This window comes from Lonchura striata, chromosome 1 (assembly GCF_050655825.1).
Source record: "Lonchura striata isolate lonStrDom1 chromosome 1, ASM5065582v1, whole genome shotgun sequence".
Taxonomy (NCBI): Eukaryota; Metazoa; Chordata; class Aves; order Passeriformes; family Estrildidae; genus Lonchura; species Lonchura striata.
Window position 1 is genome coordinate 118,965,026 of NC_140703.1, and position 12,944 is coordinate 118,977,969.

The 12,944-nt window shown below is 47.8% G+C and overlaps 1 long non-coding RNA gene across 23 annotated transcripts in view; it reads left to right on the plus strand.

The window, feature by feature from the left end:
• LOC144246198 (uncharacterized) overlaps positions 1 to 12,944 on the plus strand; it is a 45,104-nt gene that overhangs the window by 18,887 nt on the left and 13,273 nt on the right. For 21 of the 23 annotated variants that reach the window (XR_014957486.1, XR_014957490.1, XR_014957487.1 and 18 more), the window contains 5 exons: positions 182 to 2,380; positions 3,104 to 3,270; positions 4,956 to 8,296; positions 8,730 to 10,935; positions 11,660 to 11,826. This is a non-coding gene — a long non-coding RNA (uncharacterized LOC144246198). The remainder of the gene's footprint in view (positions 1 to 181; positions 2,381 to 3,103; positions 3,271 to 4,955; positions 8,297 to 8,729; positions 10,936 to 11,659; positions 11,827 to 12,944) is intronic. The other 2 variants (XR_014957489.1, XR_014957497.1) reach the window with 2 other exon arrangements.

A 12,944-nucleotide genomic window follows, 5' to 3' on the forward strand; every position in this document is an offset into this window, starting at 1 on the left:
AGTGTGAACACTCCAGACGCCCCTGGGGAACCTGCTGGGCAGCTCTGTTCTAGCAGGACTGCATGCCAGTGTTTCCAGAGATTCAGTTCAGGGCTCATCTCAAAACAAAGGTGGCTAAAGAGATTTTTGTTTCATACTCATCGCTGTTTTTCTCTTATGCTTTTTGTTTCGCTTTAAACAGTTTGAAAACCACAAGGAGGTCAGCCAAGAGCCTCCTGTGGCACCGGATTCTGTATTTGCCACTTTGTTGAAGGGAGCCTGGGAGAGAAGAAGCAGTACCTTCCTGGAAGATGGTGTTCAGACAAAGTGGAGAGACTTGGCTTCCTGGCTCCCCCAACCTGAGCAGCTTTTGCTGGGAGTAAAGCACGTGCTGCTGTACCCGAAACCCACAGTGGAGAACTTCTGCAGATAATAATGTAGTTATCCTTGGTTTACTTTATGGTACAAGTTATAGATGACTTGGCTGCTAAAACTTAGGTTCCAGTGCTGTAGCTCTTTTTCCTCGACTCGGCTCCGAGGGTACGCAGCACCGTACAAAATTATACCTAATTTGTAAACAAATGTCAGTTGTTCTGATTATTGAAGCTGGGCTTTATTGAGTTGAATCCGGAGTGTGTGCTGCACCCAGGTCCTTTGTACAAATAGGGTACTGAGGGTGGGGGAACCAGAACTGCACATTCCTTGTGATATGGATGGGATTTTGGGGGGGGGGGGTGTTAAATTAAAAGGAGATGCAAAATGAGGGAATTGCTTTTAGATGTAACTATTCTTGTCCTAAAGGGGCCATCAGCTCTGTCCCGAGAGCTGAGTTACAAGTGTGTGTGTTGAAAGAGCCGCAAGCCTTTTAGGGGCTGCAGTTTGTGTGCCCTGGAATGAGGTGCCCTGAGGAAATGTGTGAGCCGGAGGGAGCCGGGGCCGGGCGGAGGGAGCCGAGCTGTGGGAATGGGCGAATGGAGGCGGGCGCGGGCGGGACTAGGCGAGCGTGGGCGAAAGCGGCCGAAAGGGGCCGAGGAGGCGAGCGGAGCCGAGCTCTGCCGAGTTCAGCCGAGGCGAGCCGAGCTTTGCCGAAGAGGCGAATGGAGGCGAATGCGGCTGGTAATAGCCGAGCGTGGCCGAAAGTAGCCGAAGCTGGCCGAGGAGCCGAGTCCAGCCGAACGGAGCCGAGCTCTGCCGAGCGCAGCAGCCCGGGCGGGGCGGGGCGGGGCGCCGGGGCGGAGCCGGGGCGCTGGGAGGGATCCCACTCCTGTCCCTCTCCCTCCTTCTCCATGCTCCTGCCCGTATTCCCCTCGGTTATCTCTCTTTCCCCCGTTTCCTTGTCCCCCCCAAACCCGGATCCTTCCTGTCCTGTCCCTGCCCCGCTGCTCCGTTCCTTTTCTCCTCTCTCCCTCCTCTGTCCACCGTCCCTCTTCCCTCCCCTGTCAGCCTTTAAATCCGAATTATAAATATGAATGTGTATATAAATATTAAAAATATAAAAACAAAATACATTGAAATGCAGTTTAAAAGAAAAGGTTTTTTCTTTTGGTTCTTGTTGGGTTAGAGGCAGGGTTTTTTTTGTTTGCGTTCTTTTCCGCGCGGGATGTTTCGGGGCATTTGCTACCGAGGACGTTCCGCAGGGGACGGCGCCCGTTCTTTTTTGCCGCCGGCCCCGCCCCGCGGCCCCGAGGCGAGCGGCGGCCCCCGACGGTGGCGGGCGGCAGTGCTGCCGCCTTGTGGACACAGGGCGGTACTGCAGGCCCCCAGCCAGCGCCCGGCAAAACCACCGAGACGGGGCGGGAGGAGCCAGAGCGGCCCCAAAACTACCGAGACGGGGCGGGAAGGGCGAGGGGCGGCAGCGAGCGGCGAGCGGGGCGGTGTCTGTGAGTGAGGGGAGAGCTGAAGGCGGCTCCGCGGCGGCGCCGGAGAAGGATGGCAGCGGCGAGGGCAGCTTTCTGTCCCGCGCCTGCCGCCGTCCATGCCACCAAGCGTTGCGGATTTCTGTCCCGCACCGGTCGCCGTCCGTACGAAATCGCGTTGTGGCTTGTTGTCCCGCGCCGGCTGCCGTCCGTACGACAACGGTTCATCTCTATTGTTTTTGAGGACTTCTTGTTCGTCTCAATCGTGTTGTGGAATTTCCGGTTAATCTCCATGGTTTCTGGAAAACTTCCGCTTAGTCTCTATCGTTTCTTGGAACTTCCGGCTCATCTCTATGGTTTCTGGAGGACTTCCTGTTCATCTCTATGGTTTCATGGAACTTCCGGCTCGTCTCTATGCTCCTGGAGGACCTCCCATTCATCTCTATGGACCGTCCCTGTGGTCGCTCCTGCGCGTGCGCGGCCGCCATGAGGGACCGGACGCGGGAAATATGACATGCGAGAGTCCAGAAAAAGGGGAAAAAAAGGTAAAAAACGGGGAAAAAAAGCCAAAAAGCGGGACAAGGAGCCCGGAATTGGGATGGGGGAACGCGGAAACGGGGGGGAAGTGACCAAAAATGGGTAAAGAGCCCAAAAATTAGGGAAGAATGGGCGAAAATGGGATCGGGGAGCTCGGAAATTGGGGGGGAGTGACCAAAGTCGGCGAAAGAGCCGAAAAGTGGGAAAAAGATCAGAAAATGTGGGAAAATCGCACAAAGAAACGGTTTAGGAGCCCAAAAATGCGGGAAAGGCAAAAAATGGGGAAAAAGCAAAAAAAAAAAAAAAAAAAAAAGGGAAAAGTGCCCAAAAATTCGGATCGATGTGTGGAGAGTTTTGTGGATGAGTGGCTTCGGGAGAGAGGCCGTGACTACTTGCAGTTAGTGAAGCGGTAGCTGAAAATTGCAGAGTGCAGCAATAGCGGATGTAGCAACAATATCACACGTCCTTGGGTGAGCTGGTTCCCAGCAGCAGAACGGTCAGCAAAGAGATAAGTGTAAGGGAAAACAAAGCAAGCAGAGAAAGCCCCAAAGGCGAGCTTGACCTGTTCTAGAGACACCAATGAGGAGCCTAAGTTTTGCAATATGCATGAGCTTCATTATAACGGGTATAACTGTACATGCGTACTTAGAATAAACTGAAACTTGTTGGCATTATAGAATGGGCTTTTCTCCCGTTATTTTTCCCCAAAAATGGTGACCTCGACGTGATAGGCGCCACGGTGGAGTGATGAAAAAGAGTTCAGGTCCTGATGCAGCCAGGACGGCAAAAGTGCTGAATTGAAATAGAGTGCACCGTGCCCCAGGTGACTGCAGAGGCAAGCCTGGCCGATACGTGCTGCCGACGACCTCGGAGGGCTGCAACAGCGCTGACAATAGAGGTATGGAGAGGCAAGCAGCATATGATTTATTTACTGCATTCTTGCAGAAAAGGCAGATTAAAAACATTGATTTACATAAAGATCTGCCAAGGTTATTAACATATAGGTATGCTAAGGGGTTCTTTATAAATCCTCATACAGTACATAAGTTGTCTAAGTGGCGTAAGTTTAAAGATAAACTATAAGAAGACATTTTAGATGATGATAAGGCAGCCAAAAAGCTAAAAAAGTTGTAAAAGGTAGTTCACAATGAGTTATTACAACATCAGGCAGAAAAAAAAGCTGCTGCACAAGCAACGTCACACTAGAGAAGAATAAAAGTTATAGCAGAGAAAATTAATTACCTAGTATTTCCATGCCACCTGCTGTGTCTACAGTGGAGTTACCTCCATTGCGACCCGTGCCTGAGGACACGGAAACAGAGTCGCGTTGTGAGCCCACGGCTCCTCCAGCCCCCCCAAACAGAGATCACCGGTTTGTCAGAGTTTGTCTGTCAGTAAATCACCCCCTAAGGCAAAGTCTGACCTAACAAAGGCTCTGGCCAGAGAGCAAAAAGAAGTTTAGGCAACTCTAACAAAAGAAAAACTAAACAAAGAGAATAAGCAAACTTTAGAACTAGCAGCCGACTTAGCTTATCCTATAATTTTTCAGCAGCAAGCGAGCAAAAGGTTACCAGCTCAAATTACACCGTTAGATTAAAAAATTGTTGTCACAGTTGCAAGCTACAGTGAGTCAATTTAGAGTAACTAATAAACCAACTCAGCAAATACTAAATTATATTTAGAGTACTAATATATTGTTACCAAAAAATTCTAAAAGTCTTGCTAAACTTATTTTCTCACCGCATCAGAAACTTTTATTTAGTGCACACTAGCAAGCAGAAGTTAATAAAGCTGTAGCTATGCAAAAGCAGCCTAAAGATCCTCTTCACAAAGTAACTATAGATAAATTGATAAGCTTAAGACCATGTTTTCGCACTAAGGCACAAGCTATGCTAAAACCTAAAAAATGTCAAAAGGCAATGCAACTAACTCAACAAGCTATAGATAAAGTAAAAGACCCAAGAAATTTACCAGCATATATAAAAATTAAGCAAAAAAAAAACCCAAAAAACTTTTAAAGCATTTATTAATAAAGCAACAACAGCAGTAAAAAAAAACTAGAGTGCCTAAGTTTATACATAATATATTTATATATTTATACGTTAAATATATATTTATACGTTTATACGTAAATCATTAAATTATTAATTAATTATTAAAGCAGTATGCTTTACAAAATTGTAATACTTCTACAAGAAGTATACTAAATACATTAAAAACTAATTAAACTATAAAAAATACACTAAAACAGATAACTACTATACCAACAAAGCCACAAACATTTTTAGTTAAAACTATTAAAATACTAAAGGAAAAGTTACAAAAGCAAGCAAAAGCATCACAAACACAAGTGTTAACTGCCCTTACACCCCTCCAAACATCAGTAACAACCCAAGAAAGTCCTCAAGGGGGCCGTATAAAATGTTTCCATTTTGGTGGGGTTTTTTGTTTGTTTGGTTTGGTTTTGGTTTTTTTGGGGGAAACTAAAAAGATACTTTGTGTTCCTGGAATGTTGCATTTTACCTCTGTTGTTTTCCCAGTTAGTCTGGATCCTCTGCTTACATTTTTTCCTTCACTTATTAGATGTCGTGGATGTGCTGGCTGTTCTGATGGAGGGCAGTGATGGCTTAGATGAAGAAATTGGGTTCTCTTTGAATGAAGATGTGATTATCCAAACATTTCCCTTCAGTGCTGTTGTCCCTGCTGCATTAGAAGCCAGGAATATGCTGTTGTTTCAGTCTGAAAATGGAACAGGTACAGGGTTTTTTTAATGTTTTATGTGTCGTTTCTAGCAGTGGAGTGAAAGTGGCATCATTTCTGCCCTCTTGCAATAATTTTTTACCATTTATCATTTTTTACCTTGAGGCATTTTATTATCTTCCCTGCAAGCAGAAGGAGGTGCAGATTCACGGTGCTTTGTGCTCAAGAGGGGCATTGAAGCTCTGTAGGTGCTTCTGCCCTTTTTCCCTGACCCTAAAGAGAAGGGACACTGTCCCTGCATAGTCTTGGTCCTGGAAGTAGTTGGCTTCAGTAACACAGCGTTTTAAGGGCAGAGCGTGGTTCAGCAGTAACTGCAACATAGCCCATGCTTCTGCAGCACAGACCTCAAAAGTTCTACACTCCTGTGGACCCTCTTTGTAACTAAGGACAGTGGAAGTCAATTGCCACCTAAAAAGAGAATTTATTTTCAGATCGAGTACTCTCCAAAACTAGCTCTCAACATATTTGACAACACATTGTGTTGCCAGTTTTGTAAACCTAAGCAGTGGAAAAACAGGAAAGCAACATAAAATGATGTAGTTTTCCTTTGATATATGTGACCCTGTCTCATTCACACCGTGTCATAGTAATTTAAATGTGCATCTTGTCCCTCATCTTTAGCAGAAGAATGGTTTTTCAGAACACAACCATAACTTTCTCCATACCAATTAAACACAATTATTCTTGAAGGCATTTTGCAGTGTGTAGATTCCTTTTGGGTATTACAGCAATTTAAGAGTACCTCACTTTAGGTAAGTCAGTTCTGTGAAGGATACTGGTTACTTAACCAAAGGTATGTCTTCAGGTAGAGTTAGTTAAATTAAAATAAATGTCTCCTGGAATTTGCCTCTAGTGATGAAAAAAGTTTATTAAAATCAGTACAAGCACATTGCTAGGCAAATCCTTAATACTTATCAAACTACAGTGAAGTCACTAGAATCATTCTTAACTTGAATTAGCATGTTGTTGCAGGCCCTATAACTCTGTTGAGTAGGAGAAGGAGAAGATTTTAACTAATTGCATTCATCCATACAGATGTCTTTTGTGGACCCATTTAGGCTAGTTGACTAAATCTGGCATAAAAGATAGCACAGAGATTTTAACTGTTGAAAAACTCTGAGCAGGAAGTGTTCCCACAGTGCAAGAATCCTTTGAGTCAGGGTGCTTTAATAGTGTAATTCATAAGTTGTCTAGAGGAGGAATAGAAGAAAGTTAAACTAAGCTACCTTTAAGGAAGATGAATTAAACCTCGTTAGAAGTCTGTATGGACACTCATTCTGCAAATTAAAGGAGCAGGAAGGAAGGCAATTGATGGTGCTTCAATTCTCCATCAGAGGCCTAAGAATAATGTATCTTAACAGTTTTCTCTTCTTAATTCAGTTAGTGTATTTTCATTTCCCTGAATGACTCCAGGTAGACAAAGGCACAAGGGAATAGTGGGTTTTGAATTGCCCAGGATACTACAGGTGGAGGTCCTCAGGAAGTGGCATGTGCTTTTTGGCTGTTGCCACAAACCATGGAGCTTTGAGCCATCCCAGGTGCCAGCAGCACCCTGAGCAGTGCTTACCAGCACCTGGCATTGGTAAATATTCCTGGCACAAAAGATTTTCTCTCCGTGGCCAAGCTGTGTCCGTGCAGGTAGCAGGGACAGCCACGCCATGGTCAGGGTTGCTGCTGCAGCACATCCCATTCTGTCCCGGTAGGATTCACTGAGCGCTAGTCACAAGAAGAGTGTCTAAAGTGATTTCTAAGAGAAAAGCTGCATGGGGTCAAACATGATCTTTCCTGTGGTTTTTGTAGCCAGCTCACCGTCAGTTCCCAGCACTGAACCAGGGCAGGGTGTGCCGTAGCTTGGCTCGTCCCTGAACGGGTGCCACCGTGCCTCTCCCTTCTTACTGCCCAAAGCTTTGTGTCCAGGCACAAGGGGAGTAGAGAAGCTTCCTGCCAGGAGATTGAGAGGCAGCCCGTGTGCTCATTCTTCTGCTCCATGAGCCTTTCCTGGCAGAGACGGGGCTGCATGGCGCTCCCTGCATTTGGAGCACTGGTACTTGCTGATAGCACAGCTTCTTCTCCCATCCTCTTGCTGGCTGCGAGGTCCTGTTACCTTCCCTCATGTTATCTTCTAAAGAAAAGGGGCACTGTCCCTGCATGGACAGTCTTGGTCTGGAAGTAGTTGGCCTCAGTAACACAGCGTTTTAAGGGCAGAGCGTGGCGATCAGGAGAGGAAGGTGATTCTCGTGCCTGTGGGCAGCTCTTCCCGAGAGCAGGGAGAGGGGACTGCATTGTTAAGTAGGAAGTGGATGCGTTTCCCAAGGGAAACTTCAGAAATTAAGCTCCAAGGGCAAATATTGCGAGGTTCTACCACCTCCTTGAGGACAGCGTTAAAACCACAGGGGCATCAGCAGAGCTTGGAGCAGGACTGGCCAACCCCAGAGCGCCTCACGAAGCCCTCTGTGTGTATGTGGCAGTCGAGTAGCACCTGGGGGGTGCTGAAAGTCCCAGTTCTGACAGAAAATTCTGCTTAACTTGTACACGTTGGCTGGGTGTGTGCCCCCAGTACAGCTCGGTTCTTCTCTGAGGCGGTGCCTGGCAGGGTCCGTCCCTGTTAAGAGACGGCTGTGTTTTTGGCACAACACAGCAAAGGTGGATTATTTGCTTCAGCAAGAGCTGATGATGTCTGGAGGGTTTTTCAGGCACCTCAGCAGCCAGGAGCACGTGTATAGTTCACTAGGAACACTTTTTGATCTTGTTCAGTTCTTTTCTCCATGAGGCTCTGTGGGCTGCTGGCAAGGCCCAAAGTAAGGAAGGTTGTCCCAGTGTCCGTGCTCATGTTAATAGTTTAATTTATTTGGCTTTTCTAGGAGCAGATGTCGTGGAGGACCTTGGTGCTGTTTTCACTGACCTCCTGCACTCTCTGAGAGAACCCCTTGCTCCCTGCTTGACGCTCCAGCTCTGTGACAAAGATCCCGAGTCCCTGAAAGCTGCTAAGTATCCTCAGCTCTACCAGTTTAACCGATACTATAGACTCTGGATGCCCAAGCAGTCCCAGGAACCTGTGGTATGGAGTCCCTGAAGTCGCTGAATTCTTGAGCCAGTATTCCTATAAAATCCTCGCAGTCGACAGAGGTTACATTTCCATCAGAAACAGCGTTTTTATTGAGGAGGTAATTCTGCATCTCTTGTTGATCCTGCTGGGGACACATGTTTGCTCCAGGGCTTTTCTCTGATGGCACAAGAGGTCTCTGTGGTGTTTGGGAGGCGATACCAGGGCTCAGGGCTCATACAGAGACTCCTCACCGGGCACAGCAGAGCCTGGTGTGCGCTGTGGCCTCTGTTTACAGCACCTGGAGTTCCCCCAGGTGGGTGGAGGATCACAGGCCCCTGGGCTGGGTTTGGTGAGTTTTTCTAAGCTCAGCAGTGTGAACACTCCAGACGCCCCTGGGGAACCTGCTGGGCAGCTCTGTTCTAGCAGGACTGCATGCCAGTGTTTCCAGAGATTCAGTTCAGGGCTCATCTCAAAACAAAGGTGGCTAAAGAGATTTTTGTTTCATACTCATCGCTGTTTTTCTCTTATGCTTTTTGTTTCGCTTTAAACAGTTTGAAAACCACAAGGAGGTCAGCCAAGAGCCTCCTGTGGCACCGGATTCTGTATTTGCCACTTTGTTGAAGGGAGCCTGGGAGAGAAGAAGCAGTACCTTCCTGGAAGATGGTGTTCAGACAAAGTGGAGAGACTTGGCTTCCTGGCTCCCCCAACCTGAGCAGCTTTTGCTGGGAGTAAAGCACGTGCTGCTGTACCCGAAACCCACAGTGGAGAACTTCTGCAGATAATAATGTAGTTATCCTTGGTTTACTTTATGGTACAAGTTATAGATGACTTGGCTGCTAAAACTTAGGTTCCAGTGCTGTAGCTCTTTTTCCTCGACTCGGCTCCGAGGGTACGCAGCACCGTACAAAATTATACCTAATTTGTAAACAAATGTCAGTTGTTCTGATTATTGAAGCTGGGCTTTATTGAGTTGAATCCGGAGTGTGTGCTGCACCCAGGTCCTTTGTACAAATAGGGTACTGAGGGTGGGGGAACCAGAACTGCACATTCCTTGTGATATGGATGGGATTTTGGGGGGGGGGGGTGTTAAATTAAAAGGAGATGCAAAATGAGGGAATTGCTTTTAGATGTAACTATTCTTGTCCTAAAGGGGCCATCAGCTCTGTCCCGAGAGCTGAGTTACAAGTGTGTGTGTTGAAAGAGCCGCAAGCCTTTTAGGGGCTGCAGTTTGTGTGCCCTGGAATGAGGTGCCCTGAGGAAATGTGTGAGCCGGAGGGAGCCGGGGCCGGGCGGAGGGAGCCGAGCTGTGGGAATGGGCGAATGGAGGCGGGCGCGGGCGGGACTAGGCGAGCGTGGGCGAAAGCGGCCGAAAGGGGCCGAGGAGGCGAGCGGAGCCGAGCTCTGCCGAGTTCAGCCGAGGCGAGCCGAGCTTTGCCGAAGAGGCGAATGGAGGCGAATGCGGCTGGTAATAGCCGAGCGTGGCCGAAAGTAGCCGAAGCTGGCCGAGGAGCCGAGTCCAGCCGAACGGAGCCGAGCTCTGCCGAGCGCAGCAGCCCGGGCGGGGCGGGGCGGGGCGCCGGGGCGGAGCCGGGGCGCTGGGAGGGATCCCACTCCTGTCCCTCTCCCTCCTTCTCCATGCTCCTGCCCGTATTCCCCTCGGTTATCTCTCTTTCCCCCGTTTCCTTGTCCCCCCCAAACCCGGATCCTTCCTGTCCTGTCCCTGCCCCGCTGCTCCGTTCCTTTTCTCCTCTCTCCCTCCTCTGTCCACCGTCCCTCTTCCCTCCCCTGTCAGCCTTTAAATCCGAATTATAAATATGAATGTGTATATAAATATTAAAAATATAAAAACAAAATACATTGAAATGCAGTTTAAAAGAAAAGGTTTTTTCTTTTGGTTCTTGTTGGGTTAGAGGCAGGGTTTTTTTTGTTTGCGTTCTTTTCCGCGCGGGATGTTTCGGGGCATTTGCTACCGAGGACGTTCCGCAGGGGACGGCGCCCGTTCTTTTTTGCCGCCGGCCCCGCCCCGCGGCCCCGAGGCGAGCGGCGGCCCCCGACGGTGGCGGGCGGCAGTGCTGCCGCCTTGTGGACACAGGGCGGTACTGCAGGCCCCCAGCCAGCGCCCGGCAAAACCACCGAGACGGGGCGGGAGGAGCCAGAGCGGCCCCAAAACCACCGAGACGGGGCGGGAAGGGCGAGGGGCGGCAGCGAGCGGCGAGCGGCGAGCGGGGCGGTGTCTGTGAGTGAGGGGAGAGCTGAAGGCGGCTCCGCGGCGGCGCCGGAGAAGGATGGCAGCGGCGAGGGCAGCTTTCTGTCCCGCGCCTGCCGCCGTCCATGCCACCAAGCGTTGCGGATTTCTGTCCCGCACCGGTCGCCGTCCGTACGAAATCGCGTTGTGGCTTGTTGTCCCGCGCCGGCTGCCGTCCGTACGACAACGGTTCATCTCTATTGTTTTTGAGGACTTCTTGTTCGTCTCAATCGTGTTGTGGAATTTCCGGTTAATCTCCATGGTTTCTGGAAAACTTCCGCTTAGTCTCTATCGTTTCTTGGAACTTCCGGCTCATCTCTATGGTTTCTGGAGGACTTCCTGTTCATCTCTATGGTTTCATGGAACTTCCGGCTCGTCTCTATGCTCCTGGAGGACCTCCCATTCATCTCTATGGACCGTCCCTGTGGTCGCTCCTGCGCGTGCGCGGCCGCCATGAGGGACCGGACGCGGGAAATATGACATGCGAGAGTCCAGAAAAAGGGGAAAAAAAGGTAAAAAACGGGGAAAAAAAAGCCAAAAAGCGGGACAAGGAGCCCGGAATCGGGATGGGGGAACGCGGAAACGGGGGGGAAGTGACCAAAAATGGGTAAAGAGCCCAAAAATTAGGGAAGAATGGGCGAAAATGGGATCGGGGAGCTCGGAAATTGGGGGGGAGTGACCAAAGTCGGCGAAAGAGCCGAAAAGTGGGAAAAAGATCAGAAAATGTGGGAAAATCGCACAAAGAAACGGTTTAGGAGCCCAAAAATGCGGGAAAGGCAAAAAATGGGGAAAAAGCAAAAAAAAAAAAAAAAAAAAAAGGGAAAAGTGCCCAAAAATTCGGATCGATGTGTGGAGAGTTTTGTGGATGAGTGGCTTCGGGAGAGAGGCCATGACTACTTGCAGTTAGTGAAGCGGTAGCTGAAAATTGCAGAGTGCAGCAATAGCGGATGTAGCAACAATATCACACGTCCTTGGGTGAGCTGGTTCCCAGCAGCAGAACGGTCAGCAAAGAGATAAGTGTAAGGGAAAACAAAGCAAGCAGAGAAAGCCCCAAAGGCGAGCTTGACCTGTTCTAGAGACACCAATGAGGAGCCTAAGTTTTGCAATATGCATGAGCTTCATTATAACGGGTATAACTGTACATGCGTACTTAGAATAAACTGAAACTTGTTGGCATTATAGAATGGGCTTTTCTCCCGTTATTTTTCCCCAAAAATGGTGACCTCGACGTGATAGGCGCCACGGTGGAGTGATGAAAAAGAGTTCAGGTCCTGATGCAGCCAGGACGGCAAAAGTGCTGAATTGAAATAGAGTGCACCGTGCCCCAGGTGACTGCAGAGGCAAGCCTGGCCGATACGTGCTGCCGACGACCTCGGAGGGCTGCAACAGCGCTGACAATAGAGGTATGGAGAGGCAAGCAGCATATGATTTATTTACTGCATTCTTGCAGAAAAGGCAGATTAAAAACATTGATTTACATAAAGATCTGCCAAGGTTATTAACATATAGGTATGCTAAGGGGTTCTTTATAAATCCTCATACAGTACATAAGTTGTCTAAGTGGCGTAAGTTTAAAGATAAACTATAAGAAGACATTTTAGATGATGATAAGGCAGCCAAAAAGCTAAAAAAGTTGTAAAAGGTAGTTCACAATGAGTTATTACAACATCAGGCAGAAAAAAAAGCTGCTGCACAAGCAACGTCACACTAGAGAAGAATAAAAGTTATAGCAGAGAAAATTAATTACCTAGTATTTCCATGCCACCTGCTGTGTCTACAGTGGAGTTACCTCCATTGCGACCCGTGCCTGAGGACACGGAAACAGAGTCGCGTTGTGAGCCCACGGCTCCTCCAGCCCCCCCAAACAGAGATCACCGGTTTGTCAGAGTTTGTCTGTCAGTAAATCACCCCCTAAGGCAAAGTCTGACCTAACAAAGGCTCTGGCCAGAGAGCAAAAAGAAGTTTAGGCAACTCTAACAAAAGAAAAACTAAACAAAGAGAATAAGCAAACTTTAGAACTAGCAGCCGACTTAGCTTATCCTATAATTTTTCAGCAGCAAGCGAGCAAAAGGTTACCAGCTCAAATTACACCGTTAGATTAAAAAATTGTTGTCACAGTTGCAAGCTACAGTGAGTCAATTTAGAGTAACTAATAAACCAACTCAGCAAATACTAAATTATATTTAGAGTACTAATATATTGTTACCAAAAAATTCTAAAAGTCTTGCTAAACTTATTTTCTCACCGCATCAGAAACTTTTATTTAGTGCACACTAGCAAGCAGAAGTTAATAAAGCTGTAGCTATGCAAAAGCAGCCTAAAGATCCTCTTCACAAAGTAACTATAGATAAATTGATAAGCTTAAGACCATGTTTTCGCACTAAGGCACAAGCTATGCTAAAACCTAAAAAATGTCAAAAGGCAATGCAACTAACTCAACAAGCTATAGATAAAGTAAAAGACCCAAGAAATTTACCAGCATATATAAAAATTAAGCAAAAAAAAAAACCAAAAAACTTTT